This window comes from Mobula hypostoma (assembly GCF_963921235.1).
Source record: "Mobula hypostoma chromosome 30 unlocalized genomic scaffold, sMobHyp1.1 SUPER_30_unloc_1, whole genome shotgun sequence".
Classification (NCBI taxonomy): domain Eukaryota; kingdom Metazoa; phylum Chordata; class Chondrichthyes; order Myliobatiformes; family Myliobatidae; genus Mobula; species Mobula hypostoma.
The window spans coordinates 259,141-277,755 of NW_026948158.1; the positions used below are offsets into that span (position 1 = coordinate 259,141).

General features: G+C 45.7%; 3 non-coding genes across 3 annotated transcripts; 1 reads left to right on the top strand and 2 right to left on the bottom strand.

The window, feature by feature from the left end:
- Positions 1-8,285: 8,285 nt before the first annotated feature.
- Positions 8,286-8,357, bottom strand: trnad-guc (transfer RNA aspartic acid (anticodon GUC)). Its single transcript has one exon. It is a non-coding gene; the product is annotated as a tRNA-Asp (tRNA).
- A 6,111-nt stretch (positions 8,358-14,468) lies between these two features.
- On the top strand, positions 14,469-14,540 carry trnam-cau (transfer RNA methionine (anticodon CAU)). Its single transcript has one exon. It is a non-coding gene; the product is annotated as a tRNA-Met (tRNA).
- A 3,023-nt stretch (positions 14,541-17,563) lies between these two features.
- On the bottom strand, positions 17,564-17,635 carry trnag-ccc (transfer RNA glycine (anticodon CCC)). The gene has a single exon. It is a non-coding gene; the product is annotated as a tRNA-Gly (tRNA).
- Positions 17,636-18,615: the final 980 nt, after the last annotated feature.

Here is an 18,615-nt window from a genome sequence, read left to right on the forward strand (position 1 = left end):
CCCCAACTTCCTTACTTTGATTTATGAAGGCGTGTGTATCAAAAGCTTTCTATAAAGCACTCTATACTTTGTGAAGGAATTATGGATCTATTTTCCCAGACGCCTCCGTTCCACAATTCTTCGCAGTGCCCCAAGGCTCACTCAACAAGTTCTCGGCATGTTTGCACTCCCAAACACTTCATACCTGTCTGCATTAAATTCAATCTCGTATGTTTACATCCGTACCCGATGACAGTGTGAGCTTTGATAACCTTTATTACTGTCCACTCTGTCCCCAGTCTTGGTGTCATCGGCAAATTGTTTGATCGTATTTAGCAGATTGTAATCCAGATCTTCGATATTTATTAAAAACAACAACAAAGCCAGTACCAAATTCTGCATCCTCCCATTCGTCACAAGCTTCCAGTCAGAGAGGCAGCATCTACTACCATTCTCTGGCTTAGTCAGCAAAATCAAACTGTAATGCATTTTACTACCATACCTTGAATGCCATACGACTGAACGTTCTGGAACAACAACCCATGCGGGCCCTTCTCAAAGGGCTTGCTAACGACCATGTAGACAACATCAACTGCCTTATGTTCGTCACTTTTCTTGGGATATTTCTTGGAAGTGTCTTTGATAAGTTAGCTTCCACTCCTTCCGTGCACAGAGAATATAAGAAATTCACTACTCCCTTTTATGTCCTCCAAATATTGAAGTTATGGCCCCTAGTTTTATTTTAGAAGAAGGAACATTACTGTCTCTATCTCGTCTATCCCTTTCACAATTCTGTATGTTTCTCTGAGGTTCCCTCTCATTCTTCTGAATTTCAGCATGTATAACCGCAGTCAGTTCAACCCCTGCTCATTGACAAACTCGCCATCAATATGGTCATCCTGCTCTGCAACACCAAGGAAACCAATAGTTTTCCTCAAGAGAGGAAACCAGAACAGCATGCAATACACGAATTTCAAAGTCAGTTTATTATCAAAGTACAATGAATATATGTCACCATTACCACCTTGAGATTCATTTTCTTGCAAATATACACAGTGGAACAAAGAAATATCACATAATTAAAGCAAAACATGCAACGACTGAGAAACAATCAAGGAGCAAAAGACAATCTCTGCAAATACAAATAAACAAACAAAGAAATAATACTGAAGACACGAGTTAGAGACCAGTGATAGTGAGCACATGGGTTGTTCAGAGTTGACGTGAGAGAAGTTATCCCCGCAGATTCGTCCAGCCATGACCTCACCAGAACCAAAGTAATCAACTGGAGGATCGTCTGTGAGAGGAAAGAAACAGACGTCGATTCGGGAGAGCCCCGTACTAGGGTAACGTTATTGCGAATTATTGATATTAACTGACTTCTCGCTGATAATGTTAACTATATCGGAAAAGAACAGTGAGTCTAGTGGTTGGTATGGGAGTTACTGGCTGAAAATAAATGGGGGAGGGAGAAGCTGAGGAGCTGAGACTGTCTCTGAGTCTGGCTGGTTAAGAAGCAAGTGATAGCGCTGTGTAACTCGGTTGCTGTCCACTATCCACAAAATTATGCTGTTCAAAGTTCAAAGTACATTTATAATCAATGTATATATACCATACATAATCTGGAAATTTGTCTCCATACGGACAGCTAGAAAACGGATAATCCCAATGGAACGCATTTTTAAAAAGACCATCAAATATCCAGAGTGCAGGAAAATAGAAACAAATCGCGCAAACAACAAAAACGATCAGACACCTGAAGTTCACGAGAGTGGGAGAGTGGGTCGAGGGCTGTGAAGCCAGTCATCACTGCAGCCGAGCAGCCCGTTAGTTGCAGGCCAGAGCCTCGGTTAAGTGGAGAGACGAGTAAACCTCGCTGAGCAGCCAGCTGAACCGGCCCGTCCCTTGCCTCCGGCCCCGACTCCCTGACCTGGCATTTAAATCGATCAAACCTCAGGTGTTTTCTCGCTCGCAGGCCTGGGCCCGGGCCCAGCCAACTCTACTCTGCATTGTGTCCGCTTTCTTCAGCTCAGTTCTGTCACATCGAATCAACTCCCAGTCTGCTCCAGCAATGGCCAAACATTAGCCCATTCCCCACATTCCCGCCCGGGCCCCGTTGCCTCGATTCGTTCCGTAAACGTCACGTACAACCGTCCTGCATCTTTAATTCTTCACTTCACACCTCAAAAAGGCCAGGTTGTACGGGCGGTTGAAAAGCTCAGCTCCGATAGGAAAGCAATAGGCTATTGATTGCAGTGATGGTTTACTTGAAAATGTCTGATTCATAAAGTAGTTCGTGGTTTTGTTTGATACCGATAAGTCATCGCTGTGCTTCACCAGCGCCATCTCAAACCGGAGTGTCCTCTCCCTGGTGCCAGGGTCAGGGACGTCTCAGAGCAGCTGGAGAACAGCGGGCCAGTGTTGATTCAGCCATAAGTGGTGGTTTGCGTCGGAACCAATGGACGGGTAGAAAAGGGGTGATGTCCCACACGGTGAATATAGAGAGTTAGGGAAGAAGGTGAAGAGCAGGACCTGAAGGGTTGTAATCTCCGGGTTACTCCCAGTACCGTGTATAGTTGGGGTAGGAGCTGAAAGTTAGAGCAGATGAATATGTGACCGAGGAGCTGGTGCAGGGGCAGGTTTCAGGATTCTGCACCATAGATTCATGGAATCATAGAAACGTACAGCACAGAAACAGGCCATTCGGTCCATCTAGTCTATGCCAAATCATTTAAACTACCTACTCCCATCGAGCTGCACTGGTATCCCTCCATACCCCTACCATGCACGCAACTATTCGAACTTTTCCTAAATGTTGGAATCAAACTTGTATGCACCACTTGTGCTGGCAGCTTGTTCAGACATTCTCATAACCATCTGAGTGATGAATTTTCCTTTCCAGCTCTCCTTAAACATTCACCTTTCACCCTCAACTCATGACCTCTGGTTGTAGTCCCTCCAAACCCGCATGGAAAATGCAAACACGAGAAAATTTGCAGATACTGTCAATTCAAGCAACACACACAAAATGCTGGTGGAACGCAGCAGGCTAGACAGCGTCTATAGAAAAAAGTACATTCAACGTTTTGAGCCGAGCCCCTTCGTCAGGACTAACTTAAAGAAGCGATAGTAACAGATTTGAAACTGGGACTGGGAGGGGGAGATCCGAAATGATAGGAGAAGACAGGAGGGGGAGGGTGAAGCTAAGAGCTGAAAAGTTGATTGGCAAAAGGGATACAGAGTTGGAGAAGAGGGAGGATCATGGCACAGGAGGCCTAGCGAGAAAGAAAGGGGGAGGGGAGCCCAGAGGAAGATGGGGAACAGGCAGGGCTTGATTGTGAGAGGGACAGAGAGAGAAGAGAAACAGGGGGAGAATAAAAATAAATAAGGGATGGGGTAAGAAGGGGAGGAGTGGCATGAAGTCATGAGGTTGTTTTGGCAGTCAAGATGAAGGATAATCCAAAGAGCTTGTACAGGTATATTAAGAGCAAAGGGATAGCAAGGGAGAAAATTGATCCTCCTGAAAATCAGAGTGGTCGGCTATGTATGGAGCCAAAAGAAATGGGGGAAATCGTAAAAACGTTTTTTTTTTTTGCGTCTGTATTTACTAAGGAAACTGGCATGGAGTCAATAGAAATAAGGCAAACAAGTAGTGAGGTCATGGAAACTATACAAATTGAAGAGGAGGAGGTGCTTGCTATCTTGAGGCAAATCAGAGTAGATAAATCCCCAGGACCTGACAGGGTATTTCTTCGGACCTTGAAGGAGACTAGTATTGAAATTGCAGGAGCCCTTGGCAGATATATTTTAAATGTCGGTATCCACGGTTGTAGTGCCGGAGGATTGAAGGATAGCTCATGTAGTTCCCTTGTTTAAAATGGGCTCAACAAGTAATCCGGGAAATTATAGGCCAGTACGTTTGATATAGCTAGCAGGTAAATTATTGGAAGGTGTACTAAGATATAGGATCTACAAGTATTTGAATAGACAGGGACTTATTGGGAGAGTCAACATGGCTTTGTGAGTCGTAGGTCATGTTTAACAAATCTATTAGATTTTTTCGAGGAGATTGCCAGGAACTGGATGTAGGGAAGGCAGCGGATGTTGTCTATATGGACGTCAGTAAGGCCTTTAACAAGGTCCCGCATGGGACGTTAGTTAGTAAGTTTCAGTCGCTAGATATACATGGTGATGTAGTAAATTGGATTAGACATTGGCTCAATGGGAGAAGCCAGAGAGTGGTAGTGGAGGATTGCTTCTCTGAGTGGAGCCCTGTGACTAGTGGTGTACCACAGGGATCAGTGCTGGGTCCATTGTTATTTGTCATCTATATCAATGATCTGGATGATAATGTGGTAAATCGGATCAGCAAATTTGCTGATGATACAAAGATTGGAGGAATAGTGGACAGTGAGGAAGGTTTTCAAAGTTTGCACAGGGATTTGGACCAACTGGGAAAATGGGCTAAAAAATGGCGGATGGAGTTTAATACTAACAAGAGGAGGTATTGCACTTTGGAAAGACAAACCAAGGTAGAACATACAAAGTAAATGATATTATAGGGCACTGAGCACTGTAGAACAGAGGGATCTGGGAATACAAATACAAAATTCCCTAAAAATGGCGTCACAGGTAGATAGGGTCGGAAAGAGTACTTTTGGTACTTTGGCCTTTATAAATCACAGTGTTGAGTATAGGAGTTGGAATATTATGGTGAGGTTGTATAAGACATCGGTGAGGCCGAATTTGGAGTATTGGGTGCAGTTTTAGTCACCTAATTACAGGAAGAATATTAATAACTATGAAAGAGTGCAGAAAAGGTTTACAAGGATGTTGCCGGGACTTGAGAACTGAGTTACAGAGAAAGGTTGAATAGGTTAGGACTTTATTCCTAGGAGCGTAGAGGAATGAGGGGAGATTTGACAGAGGTGTATAAAATTATCATGGGTATAGATAAAGTAAATACAGGCTTTTTCCACTGAGGCTAAGGGAGAAAAAAAAACAGAGCACATCGTTTAAGGGTGAAGGGGGAAAAATTTAGAGGGAACTTTGGGGATGGGGGAAGGGGGTTCTTCGCACAGAGAGTGGTGTGACTGTGGAATTAGCTGCCAGACGAAGTGGTAAATTTAAGAAAAACTTGGACAGGTACATGGATGAGAGGTGAATGGAGGGATATGGTCCAGATGCAGGTCAGTAGGACTAGGCAGAAAAATGGTTTGGCACAGCCAAGAAGGGCCAAAAGGCCTGTTTCTGTGCTGTAATGTTTCTGTAGTTTCGAACGGAAGTTAGAGAAATCGATGTTCATGCCATCAGGCTACCGAGACGGAATATAAGGTGTTGTTCCCCCTTCCTGAGTGCGGTTTCACCTTGACAGTAGAGGAGGCCGTGGATAGACATATCACAATGGAAATGGGACGTCAAAATAAAATACGTAGCCACTGGGAGATCTTGCTTTCTCTGGCGGACAGAGCGTAGGTGTTCAGAGAAACGGTCTCCCAGTCTGCGGCGGGTCTCAACAATATATAGCAGGCCACACCAGGAGCACCGGACGCGGTATATCACCCCAGTCGACTGACAGGTGAAGTGTCGCCTCACCTGGAAGGACTGTCGGAGGCCCCGAACGGTGGTGACGGAGGAAGTGTAAGGGCAAGTGTAGCACTTGTTCCGCTTACAAGGATAAGTGCTGGGAGGGGGATTGGTGAGAAGAGATGGGGGGGGGTGGGGGACGAATGGAGAAAGGAGTCGCGTAGGAAGCAACCCCTGCGGAAAGCAGAAAGACGGGGAGGAAAAATGTGCTTGGTGGTGGGATCCAGTTGGAGGTGGCGGAAGTTATGGAGAATTTTGTGTTGGAGCCGAAGGCTGGTAGGGTGGTAGGTGAGTACAAGGGGAAGCCTATCCCTAGTGGGTTGTCGGGAGGATGGGATGAGAGCAGATGTGTGTGAAATGGGAGAGATGCGTTTGTGAGCAGAGTTGATGGTGGAGGAAGGAAAGCCTCTTTCTTTAAAAAAGGAACGCATTTCCTTCGCCCTGGAGTGAAAAGTCTCATCCTCAGAGCAAATGCGGCGGAGACGGAAAAAATGCGAGAAGGGGATGGCAATTTTGCAAGAGACAGGTTGGGAAGGGGAATTGTCCAGGTAGCTGTGAGAGTCTGTAGGCTAATATTAGACATCAGTACATAAGCTGTCTCCAGAGACAGAAATAGAAAGATCAAGAAAGGAGAGTGAGGTGTCGGAAATGGACCAGGTAAATTTGAGGGCAGGGTGAAAGTTGGAGGCAAAGTTGATGAAGTCAAAGAGCTCAGCATGGAAAATGCCTGCTTGCATTTACCGGATCTCCGTGACTTCATGTGGTGCAAGGGTGAGCTGTACAAAAGAGATGGCTTCCCTGAAAGGGGGTAGTGGTCGGTATCACGAGGTTCATTGCCGCTTTCTCCATCGCACTTTTTCTGGCAAACGATTATCGCAATTGGCAAGCAAGAGAAAATCTGCAGACGCTGGAAATTCGAGCAACAAACACAAAATGCTGGAGAAACTCCGCAGGCCAGGCAGCATCTATGGAAAAAAAAAGTTCTTCTTCCATAAATGCGGTCTGGCCTGCTGAGTTCTTCCAGCAATTTGTGTGGGTTGATTATCACAAGTAATAGCCTGTAACTTCCCTTTGGAACTGAAGACAATTCGTTGTGGCAGAACCGTGGCAAGGTGGCGGATCACAAGCTTCCATCGCTGTCAGCGCCGTGCCGAAGGCCAAACGGGGGTGACGAGGTTCGGGAAAGTTTGATTCTGTTTTTCACTGTTGTAACAATGTTAGAGCTGTGAAGGGAGCATTGGGCTAAACTGCCCAGAGAAATCACACTTGGCAACGGAACTGCTTTGAACGATGGCATTAAATTTCTTATAATGGACTGTATGAATTCTCAGCTCTGAAGCTGCTTCATGAGGATGAGGGTGAAGTCTGTTATTGCAACTACGGGGTGATGGGATCAGATTTAGGTAACAATACCTATGTCACCAGTGATATCACAACTTCTGTTAATGGCACCTACAGAATCGGCTGGCAAGCCGACTGTATTTATTGTCCCAGGGTATCCCCTTTCTATTTAAATGGTGTCTCTGGTCTGAACAAACGCTGTCAAGGGGTTATTACAATTTGGCGAAGCTAGTACCAAATACATACCATCTGGCAGCGTTGAAGGCTGAAGGAGACTGAGCAGCGTTACTGGATTGTAGTGTTCCTGTTCTGGGGACCCACCAGACTGGCTGGTGAGAGCATCGGTATGGCCCCAGTGTTGCGGTAATTGGCTAACGACACAGCCACAGTGCGGATATAAGTCTGAACACCAATGACATTATCACAAAATGGCAGCAAGCTGCAAAGTTGCCTCTCAAAACTTAACAGCATTAAACGTTCTGTTGGCTGAGAGTGAAGATAGCTGTGCCATCATTGGCCTGGAATAATGGACAAACATCCTTGATATATCTGGGTTCATCACCAACTTCAGCCGTGTGGATCCCGTTAGACGCTGTTAAGGGTAAGAATTTTGGTCCGGAGTTACATACGACTCTATTATCACCTTTGGGACCTATAATTGACTTCAATCCCTGCTAGGAAGTTTGTGCAACTCCAGTTGCTGATATTAAACCTTGTTTTAATTTCTTGTCTGAGAGCACTCTGCGGAGTAATGCCCAAAGAACGGCTGCCTACATTGTTGTTCAGCAACCCTCCCCTTCAGGATAGTCGATGACAGGATCACTGAGGAGACCTGAATTCTCTGGGCAATTCAACTGCACCCACAATCCATGTTGTCCTTTACAGAACGAAAGGGAAGTGCGAGGAGCTACAGCAAGTCAAGTTAACGTAGCGCCGTGGCAGGAAAAGTTCACAGATAATGTGCAGTCAACCTCGGCAAGAAAGGTCTTGGTAAAGTCTGATTTCCCTTTGCACAGCAGGGGACTGGAGTCATTTTGCGCAGGAAAACAAGCTGAGGATGCAAATGACAGTCAATGTTGGTTAGTTACTTTGCTAAAGTGGTGGGCAATGCGGAGCTGAGAACTAAAACCATGGTTTAGTGTGCTGGGAGTGATGGACTCAGCCGCTGAGTGTAACAACGAACGCTGCGAAATACAGATTCTCCCAGGGAGATTCGAAGAAACAGTCTGAACACAACGTGTCCTTCTTCTTGGAAAATTCTACCATTCCGAGTTCACAGCAGCAAGAGATTCCACCTTCCCAATGAGCGCTGAACTGATCACTTCAATACCAAATTATTTGTTCACATTTCTTTGTGTTTTGAGCAGTAAAATCAGCATCTCCCCGTCGGGGAATTGAACCCCGGTCTCCCGCGTGACAGGCGGGGATACTAACCACTATACTAACGAGGAATTACTGTTGATATGTCATTTCAAGCACATATAAAATCACAAGACGGTGGATAGAATTACCTTGTCTGTTGAGTGCAATTTTGAAGTCAGTGTCCTTCCCACAGAGGTTTCTCAGTTTCCTCCAGCGATTCAGTCACCTATTGCGTTCAAGGATTAGCGAAAGGAAGTACTCTCTTTCGAACTCAACTCCGTCTTGTTCAAAATAAATGCGACATGGAGGAAATGATGTGTAGCTCTTCGAATTTTGAAGGGATCATTCTCACTTCAGTCCGATTCCGTGCCAATTACTGGGAGTTTTGTATCTCCGATCTGTAGGAAGATGTCGCCCTCAACTGGACATAACAGGAACTGCAGCACAGTCAGGAATCAGAGTGAAGTGACCAGATTCAGAAAGCAGCTGGAGCCACAGTCATGCGCCCCTGGAGACGATTCAGGACCAAACCTCCTGCAGAATGATGGCACAATGGTGATATAATGGTGAACATAGCGTTCTTACAGAAAATTGACGTAGGTGTGATTTCCAACGATCGCAGTTAGCAGAATTTCCATCTTTCATCGGAACTATCAGAAATAAACTATTCATAGAACCGGATATGCGCAGACTCCTTTCGGCCGGCTGGTCTAACCCTGCTAACTCGCGTACGAATTCCCGAAAATAGTTATATCCATGATTGAGTATAAAATTATTACTCACCCTGGGCTGGCCAGTCGATCAAAGATGGATTTCCTATCTTTCACATTTTCTCGATGAGCCAACCAGTGCAGCGCCCTGCTCTCAGTTTAACCCAGAATCCCATAACAAACTCGGACACATCAAAACATGCCGGATGATGTGTTGACCCTGACTGTGTCAGTCTACTCACCACTCAATCTAGCTATCCCTGTGGGATCCCTCGCCAGACCCTCTCTCCAGTACACGATTAAATTACACCATTTTATTGTTGTTAACAAATGTAAGATAGAATCACAGACTCATGCCACCCTGAAACAGGCCTTTCGGCCCGCCACGTCCATGCTGACAATCAAGAACCAATCTCACCAGAAAAAGAATCAACTCACTTACGAGCTATTGCCTTCAGTGCCTTGATGGTTGAGGTGCTTGCCCAGACAATTCTCTAATGTTGTGAGTGTACCTGCCTCCACCAGCCACTCAGACATGGGTTCCAGTTTCCAGACACCATCTTCATGAAGTTCCTCATCTGATGCAGTCTAGGTGTACACACGTCAGGACAGTTTACTAGTATTCTGATAGGCCCCCGCTAATCTGATATGACCTTCAAAGATCTCCGTCACCTCCAGCACTCCATGGATACAACCGCACTCTATCCAGTCTCAGTTTATACCGGAACTCCCCATCTCAGGCAAAATCCTTATGAATATCCCCTGCATTCAACGCTTCAGTTAATTTACAGAGTGCGCAGAAGTTTCGATTCTCGAATCCGCGGTAAATTAGACAAGTCATAGATGGTTTCGACCGAATGGATGACCATGCGACCAGCACACTCCCGCTGCGCCACTCTGCTATTGGCTGAACGTGGTGCTGAGCTGCTCCGTTGTGGACGCTTCCAATTCTTTACCTTTATTTTTGCTTATCGGGGTTCTGCTGACATCACATCGTTTCTCTTAATAGCTGCTCTTCGTTGATTTATTTCGCCCCTATCTCTCTGCCCGTGTGTCTCTGTTTTCTTTTCCGTGTTTCCTACCCCCTGCCCCATCCTGTCCTTATCTCTGTGCTGCGACCCATTCGGAGACCTCGTTCCAGGCATGTCAGCAATGAATGTGTTTTGCATTATCTATCAACACGATTTCAGTAGCCCTGCTGTCACACATTCTGTTTATCTTCCATTGTGTCTCTTCTGCGTTCTCTCTCTTTGTCTCTGGGCTGTTATCCGGGACAAACATCAATGGGTCGAACAACAGAGAGCCGAAATGAGCCAAAGGACACTATTTCCTCCTGTCGGTATTTTGCAGCTTACGATGGTTTCATTCACACCTAGGTGGTTTAATTTAATCAATCCCGAGGTCTCGTTAACTTCTCAGCCCGTTGATGTAATTGATAAATAACACAATGAAATAGATCGCGGTGGATCCCGCTGTTGTGCTTTACTGCCTCGTTGGTGTAAAAACCGGGGACCGAGTCTTTGGGCCGACTCCGGATGCTCCGGGAGCGGATCTGTTATCCAGTCTGGTTCGGGATGCTGTTAGCTTGCTTCTCTTGTTTGCACGATGTGTGTTTCTTTCTCTCTCTTTCTCTGCGCATTGGCTTTTGGTCTGTTTAAAATTGGATTATTCGAGTTTCTTGCCTTGTGGCTGCTTATGAGCAGACAAATCTCAAGGTGTATAATTTATACCTTCTTTGATAATAAATGTGCGGTGAATTTGAATCCTCTCTCGTTAATATACTTCACCTCTATTGCCTCTGAGAAAGGAAGATCCAAACGACCACGTTCTCCGGCCTGCAGGTAGGGCCCGTGCTTAAGGAATGATATCTTTAGTGAACGAGGGAACGCGGCAAGTGGTCACTAGGCTTGTCCGCTGAGGAGACCTTAAACACGGTGGGCCGATACTGTCTGGAATAATCTTATTTCTTCACACACTCACGGAGCCCCACGATTAGGAACGCTGAAGATGTCCGGCTCAATAGGAAAGCAGTTCAGTCCATGTTGGTGGCATGTGATCAGTCGAATGTTAAGAGTGACCAGAGTCACTCAACCGATAGAATTTCCAATGAACACCCTGAATTCATAAGAACCTACACGAGGAAAGATGGGGATTGATTACAGATGGTTACTATGGATCAGTATGCAGAAGCTCTGGACTGCAAACAATCCCTCTTCTCCCCACAGTACATCGGCTGCTCTGTCAATCTGTTCCACATTCCCACTTCACTGTCTGACTGTACATCTTCCTGTTTCACACCGATTCTAAAACTACATAAAAAGAAAGATATCAAAATATTAGTGAGTGTGTGAAGTTCAGTGAAATGGGAGGTAACGTTAATCAACATAGTAGTTTAAAATAGAAGGGAGCATTTTATCGAAATGGTAAGGTTTTGTCGCCCTCTGACAGTCAACGTGATTCAGCTGAGCGAGGACGTCAATTCCAAAATGCTTGCTGGCAACCATACAGCATGTTCCAAAACTTTGGTTAGGCAAGCAAGGTTTATAGCGAGGAGACCCGAATCCATCAGTAGAGAAATTGTTTTTTAATTATATAGAGACACAACATCTGGAACACCATTTAGAGTACGGGCATATAAAGGGCTGGTGTTAATCGCGAGAAATGAGTAAACATTATTTTTTAAAATTAAATTAATACCTGTGGTGTGCAACTTGTGTTCTGAACCGAGCTCGAGATACAAGGATTGTATCTTTTGGAATATAGAGCAGTAAGAACTTGTTACAGAATAGATGTAAAATACTGAGCGGTCTTAACAAATGGGATGTGATGAGACTGATTCCTCCTGGATGAGAATATAGATTACAGTCACAACAGCCCGTTCATATGAAATGCTGGAAAAGTGGTCCGGTGATTCCAATGCAGAGATGACCATTCAAATGAAACAACTGGAAGACCTGTGTCGTCCATTCGCCTTCCTATCTTCTATGTCCCAGAGAATAAAGCTGCTGGGCTCCACCAATCTTTCCACCTCGTCGCTAACAGTGTGAAACAGCATTCGTGTCTCTCCCAATAGATTCCTCTCCCGAAAGTTCAAAGCTGCAAGATTAAACTAAATGTATTCCCGAATTATATACAGGTCACCATCGGAGCGTCAACAGTAAATAGAACGAAACAAAAGCGAATCAATGAAATACCACACTCAGCGCAGACAGCAAACTACAAAGGTGAACAAAACCATAAACTACACAAATATTAATAATAGTTAATCAATAAATGTCGAAAACATTAATTGATGAGTCTTGAAAGTGAGTCTCTGGGTTGTGGGTACAGTTCAGTGTTGGGTAAATGAAATTGTCCATTCTTCTTCAATAGCCTGATGGTTGGAGGGTAATGGACCTGTTGGCGGGTTACCTCCTTCCTGATGGCAGCAGCGAGAAGAGAGTATGATCTGGATGGCCGGGATCCTGCATTCCGTGTCGTTGAGCTCAGTGGCGGGGAGGGCTTTACCTGTGCTGTACTGGGCTCTATCTATTACCTTTTCTGAGTTTTTCCGTACAAGGGCATTGGCGGTTACATGCCAGGTCCTCATGTCACCAGTCAATATGCTCTCCACCGCACACCTATGGAAATCTGTCAACATTTTAGATGACATGTAGAGACGCTGCCGAGCCTTTTCTGTAATGAAACATATGTGCCGGGCCAAGGATTGATAATCTGAAATGATAACACTGAGGAACTTAAAGTTACTCCCTCATCCTTCCCTCGCTGATTCTCCCTCGTCCCTCAACATCCGCACTGTGCCCTCACTCGGCTTTTCACATAGATTCCCTTCTCACTTCTTTCATTTCTTGTGCTGAGTTTGCAACTCACTCCCATAACTCCACTTCAGTGACAGCTTAACTACCTCGACATGCTTCTTCCGTTGCTGTTTTCACAGGAGCGCCGTCTCTCCAAAGGCATAACACGCTGCCAGGAGGTTATGACCATCGCGTATTTATTAATGTCCACATACAACTAATATTAACCTAATTCCTTTGAGATATTTCCAGGCCTGTTCGTGTTCAATATCTCAACTGTGTTGTCACATTTATTCCTTCAGTTTGCTAGCCACTGCGCTTTCTATATTTAACTTAGTTTGCATTTGTGTGTGTGTGTGTGTGTGTGTTTGTTTGTTTTCGTGCGTGTGCGAATGTGTGTGTCTGTGTTTGTATGTGTGTGTGTGAGAGGGAGAGAGAGACAGAGAGAGCGAGCGAGAGACAGACAGACAGACAGACAGACAGAGATTCACGAACAGATATAGCATCAATTCGATGTTTGGGAACTCATTCCCAGACCAAAGAAACAATTCATATCAAGAGTCTGTATCTGGGAGGGAAAGGGTCGATTTCTTTCATCAAAAATGCCTTTAAATTACATTTTCTGTGGTACGTTTTGGTATGTGTTTTGATAGCTTTTTTGTTGAATTAATCAAACCTAATTTTATTTTTGCAATATAAGAAAATTTCTCCGAATATCTACTTAACAAAAGGATTGGGGAGATGTAATGAGCAAGCAGATTCATGGGTTTGACAAGTAAGACAGGAGACACGGATCAACACACCCAAAATGCTGGAAGAACTCAGCAGGTCAGGCAGCATTTATGGAAGAGGGTACAGTCGACGTTTTGGGCCGAGACCCTTCAGGGGGACTGGAAAAATCAAATGAGGACCAGAATTGAAAAGTGGGAGAAGAGAGGGAGAAGCCAGGTGATAGGTGATAATCAGCTGCCAGCGTGTCTTTACACCGTCCCACGTGGGGGAGTTAAAACCCAACCCTTACTGTATCAGTTACGAAGCTTCGGTGGAGAAATGGAAAAACCGCCCCTCGTTACAGGGCATCAGCGATAGTTCCCACTTCCCTATCTGTCACTAACTGGTCCGGCCGTGATGGTCTGAACATGACACCAACAGTTAATCCCGGTGGAGGAATCGCTGCATTTGAGGTGAGTGCTTGCAGTACATTAATGTCCCGAGTTCCACTTCACAAGGTGAACTGCTGGTTCAACACTGAAGGAACTCCGACATTCATTCAATCATCAGGACAGGATTAGGAAGTTAATGGCACCTCGGGATTGAGTCCCCGTTGTGGGTGAAAACGACGTTGATTGTTTTTTTTTAAAGCCTCACAAGTGGGATGAATTGTCCGTCTGATCAATTAAATAATGTAAAACAGAGTCACTGGCGAGATATCGGGAACGAGGTGCAAGACGGGATAGAGCATAAACGGCTCAGAGAATATAACTGTGTGGGCCAGAAAGTAGGGAAGAAAGAAAGAAAGGTGGAGAAAAAGAGAAAGAGGAGAAACAAGGAATGAACGAACGAAAGTGAAGAAAGTGGGTATGCATACGGGGAAAAGAGGGAATGGACGCAGACATATACAGACACGGGGATAAACACACACAAACACACAAAGCATAGCACACACAACAATTAATTATACAGTATTCTCGGGAGCAGAGTGGCGCAGCGGAAGCGTGCTGGGCCCATAACCCAGAGGTCGATGGATCGAAACCATCCTCTGCTATATTTTCTGTTGGCGGCAGCGCTTGTGCATCCTCGTGTTTTAAAACACAAATGTGTCATATTATGCATCTGTAAAAGGAAACCACATTTCAATTGACATCTGCCATTTATTCGTACTTTTTAATTCTCGTCTCTGTGGCGCAATCGGTGAGCGCGTTCGGCTGTTAACTGAAAGGTTACTGGTACGAGCCCACCCAGGGACGCTGGTGATCGTCAGCAGTGTTTTTTTTTAAATCTCGTTCTCATACAAGAGAAAATTGTGCAGCAGCATCTATGGAATAGTATATACGGTCGATGTTTCAGGCCGAAACCCTTCTTCAGGATCACGAAACAGCCTGGCCTGCTGAGTTGCTCCAGCATTTTGTGAGTGTTGCTTGGATTTCCAACATCTACACATTTTCTCGTTTGTGATTCGACTTCTGCACTGTGAAGTCTCTTCCACGGAATTGAATTGAATTGACTTTATTAATTACGTCCTTCACATACACGAGGAGTAAAAATCTTTACGTTACGTCTCCGTCTAACTATGCAACGTACAATTTACAGTAATATGTAATAAATAGTCTACACAACAGGACAGTCAATATAACATAGAAATACGATTGTATCAGCGTGAATTAATCAGTCTGTTGGCCTGGTGGAAGAAGCTGTCCCATAGCCGTTTGGTCCCGGCTTTTAAGCTGCGGTACTGACTCCTGGATGGTAGCAGCTGGAACAGTTTGAGATTGGGGTGACTCGGGTCCCCAACAAGCCTTCGGGTCCTTTTTACACACGCTAGTGATCCGACAGTTTTATTTTTCTCTCTCATACAGGAGAGAATGTAAAGCAGCAGCATCTATGGAATAAAGTACACAGTCGCCGTTTCAGTCTGAAACACTTAGAAACATGGAACCATACAAAACCTACAGCACAATACAGGACCTTCAGCCCACAGTGCTGTACCGAACATGCACGTACTTTAGAAATTACCTAGGGTTACCCATAGCCCTCTATGTTTCTAAGCTCCATGTACCGATCCATGCGTCTTTTAAAAGACCCTGTCGTATCTGCCTCCACCACTGTCGCTGGCGGTCCATTCCATGCACTCGGCACTCTCTGGGTAAAGAACTTACCCCTGACATTTCCTCTGTACCTACTTCCAAGCACCTTAAAACTGTGCCCTCTCGTGCTGGCCATTTCAGCCCGGGGTGGGGGGGGGGGAGGGAGAACACCTTTGACTATCCATACGATCAATGCATCTCATCATCTTCTACACCTCTATCAGGTCAGCTCTCTTCCTCCGTCGCTCCAAGGAGAAAAGGCCGAGTTCACTCAACCTATTCTCATAAGCCATGCCCCCCAATCAAGACAACATCCTTGGAAATCTCCTCTGCACCCTCTCTATGATTTCCACACCATTCCTCTAGTGAGGTGACCAGATCTGAGCACAGTACTCCAAGTGGAATCTGACCAGGGTCCGAAATAGCTGCAACATTACCTCTCGGCTCCTAAATTCAATCTCAAGGTTGATCAAGGCCAATGCACCGTATGCCTGCTTAACCAGAGAGTCAACTTGCTTTGAGTGTCCTATTGACTCGGACCCTAAGATCCCCCTGATCCTCCACACTGCCAAGAGGATTACAATTAATACTATATTCTGTCATCATATTTGACCTACCAAAATTTACCACTTCACACTTACCTAGGTTGAACTCCATCTATCACTTCTCAGCCCAGTTTTGCATCCTATCAATGTCCTGCTGTAACCTCTGACAGCCCTCCACATTATCCACAGTGCCCTGAAAATTTGTGGTATCGGCAAATTTACTAGCTCATCCCTCCACTTCCTCATCCAGGTCATCTATAAAGATCACGAAGAGTAGGGGTCACACAACAGATCCCTGAGGTACACCACTGGTCACCGGCCTCCATGCCGGATATGACCAGTCTACAACCTCTGTGCCTTCTGTGGGCAGGCCAGTTCTGTATCCACAAAGCAATGTCCCCTAGGATCTCATGCTTCCTTTCTTTCTCAATAAGCCTTGCATGGGGTACCTTATCAAGTGCCTTGCTGAAATCAATACACACTACATCTACTTCTCTACGCTCATCAATGTGTTTAGTCACATTTTTCAGGATCATGATGCAGCCTGACCTGCTGAGTTTCTCCAGCATTTTGTGTGTGTTGCGAGGATTCCCAGCCTCTGCACATTTTCTCGTTTGTAATTCGACTTCTGCACGTCGAAGCCCCTTCAATGGATGCCTATCCTGAAGAAGTTTAAATCTTCCCTTCGACGGGGGTTCAGTGAAACCCTCTCTCACTGCCGCCCCCTCTGCAATTTCAGCTCTTCTGTTTCTGCTGCGTTTCATTGCGAGCTGGGAAACGCTGCGCTGTACGGAGGCAGCGCTCCGTACTGCAGTCGCGATGAGCACAGTGGGAATTGAATCTGTTCTACGTGTTTCAGTCACATATACCGCAATACAGTGAAATGCTTCTCTTTCTCTCTGTTCATAGAGATCAAATGCACAGTTCGTTGGGAGAGAACAAATTGAAGCAATAAGCAAATGCAGAATAAAGTGTAACAGCAACAGGGGAAGCACGGCGCAGGTATATAATAAAGTGCAGCATCATAACGATGTGGATTGTGAGGTCAAGTGTCCATCTTATCATACTAGGGAACCATTCAATAGACACAACTTTCCATGAGACTGTGATGCGTACCTTCTGCTGGATGAAGGAGGGAGACCAGAAAATATCCGGGGCGGGTTGTGTCTTTGATCAGGAATCTGTATGTTCGATTTGACCAGAAAGTGTACGTTTCCTCGAGCGGAGTCCTTGGAACTAACGGACTTCCCGGGTCTAAAGTTGTGTTTTTCATTCAATCTGGGGTCCTCGATCCTCCTACATCAGGGACCATCACCATCGTACGTGAGGGATCCATCTGATCCATTAGAGTGAATTACACTGACAGTAAATTGCCCATGAATTCTGCGTTCATAGTGCTTGGTGAGAGGTTATCTTTTTCAGTCTAAAAGGGTACAACCTGCGATGGCCGGGAATCGAACCCGGGTCAACTGCTTGGGAAGCAGCTATGCTCACCACTATACCACCATCGCCCCATGATGCAAACCATATTCGGTTACTGAATGATCTCTGGTGCTATAAGATTCTGTAACTCGGTTCTCAGTGTCTGAGCTGTTTTCTGGAGGATCGTTCCTCACTCTGTTGCAGTTCCTATTCCGACCAGTGGATGTCGCGACGTTCCGACAGACCGGAGAAACACAGCACCTGGGATCCAACTGAAGCGAGAATCGACCCGAGAGATTCGAAGGGCTGCAAATGGTTTCCTGCTTGACGTATCAGTAAATGGGAACCAAATCCTGATTATAAATATCCGTTCAAACAAACACGCGGTTAGACTTTAATGGGATCCCTTCCTTTCGCCAGTCCTTGAACTCAGTCAGTGGCTGAATCACTAAAGAATTCTGAGACCCCTCCAGTCACACAGAGAGGAGGGGATGGGTAAAATGCGCCACCCCTACAATCAGCAAACAGACATCAGAGTGACTCTATGAGTTCTCCTACACCCTGACATCCGTGTGACAGGTTCCATACTCCTGTTTATTCCTCGTTAGTTTCCCCGCCTGTCACGCGGGAGAGAGGGGTTCGATTCGCCGACGAGGAAACCGTTTTCCTGCTTCAAATGAAGACGGGATTAGAATATGGGAGAGTCTAGTGTGCAAATAGCCCGCGACTGGAGAGTTTCCCGAGAAAAAGGGACGGTCGGTTCAGCATTTTTTTTCAGTGTTCCCTCATCGTGTCTGTATCTCAACGCCGTTCGGCGTCACGCTCGGTGACCGAATCCTTCACTCCGAAACATTAAACCGGGGCTGCTGCTCCGAGATATGAACCCCCGCACTTTCCCACCACTCATGGCGATTCTCTCAGATTCCCTGGGTGACTGTGTGGAGAAGACAGGCAAAGGTACAGCATTTTGGAGAGAAGCAAACCATGTGGCCGTGTTTACCGCCGGGTTTAAAGCCACCCTGCCCCTCCCGCAGCCCCGGACCGACCAGAAGCTCAAACAGTGCACTGG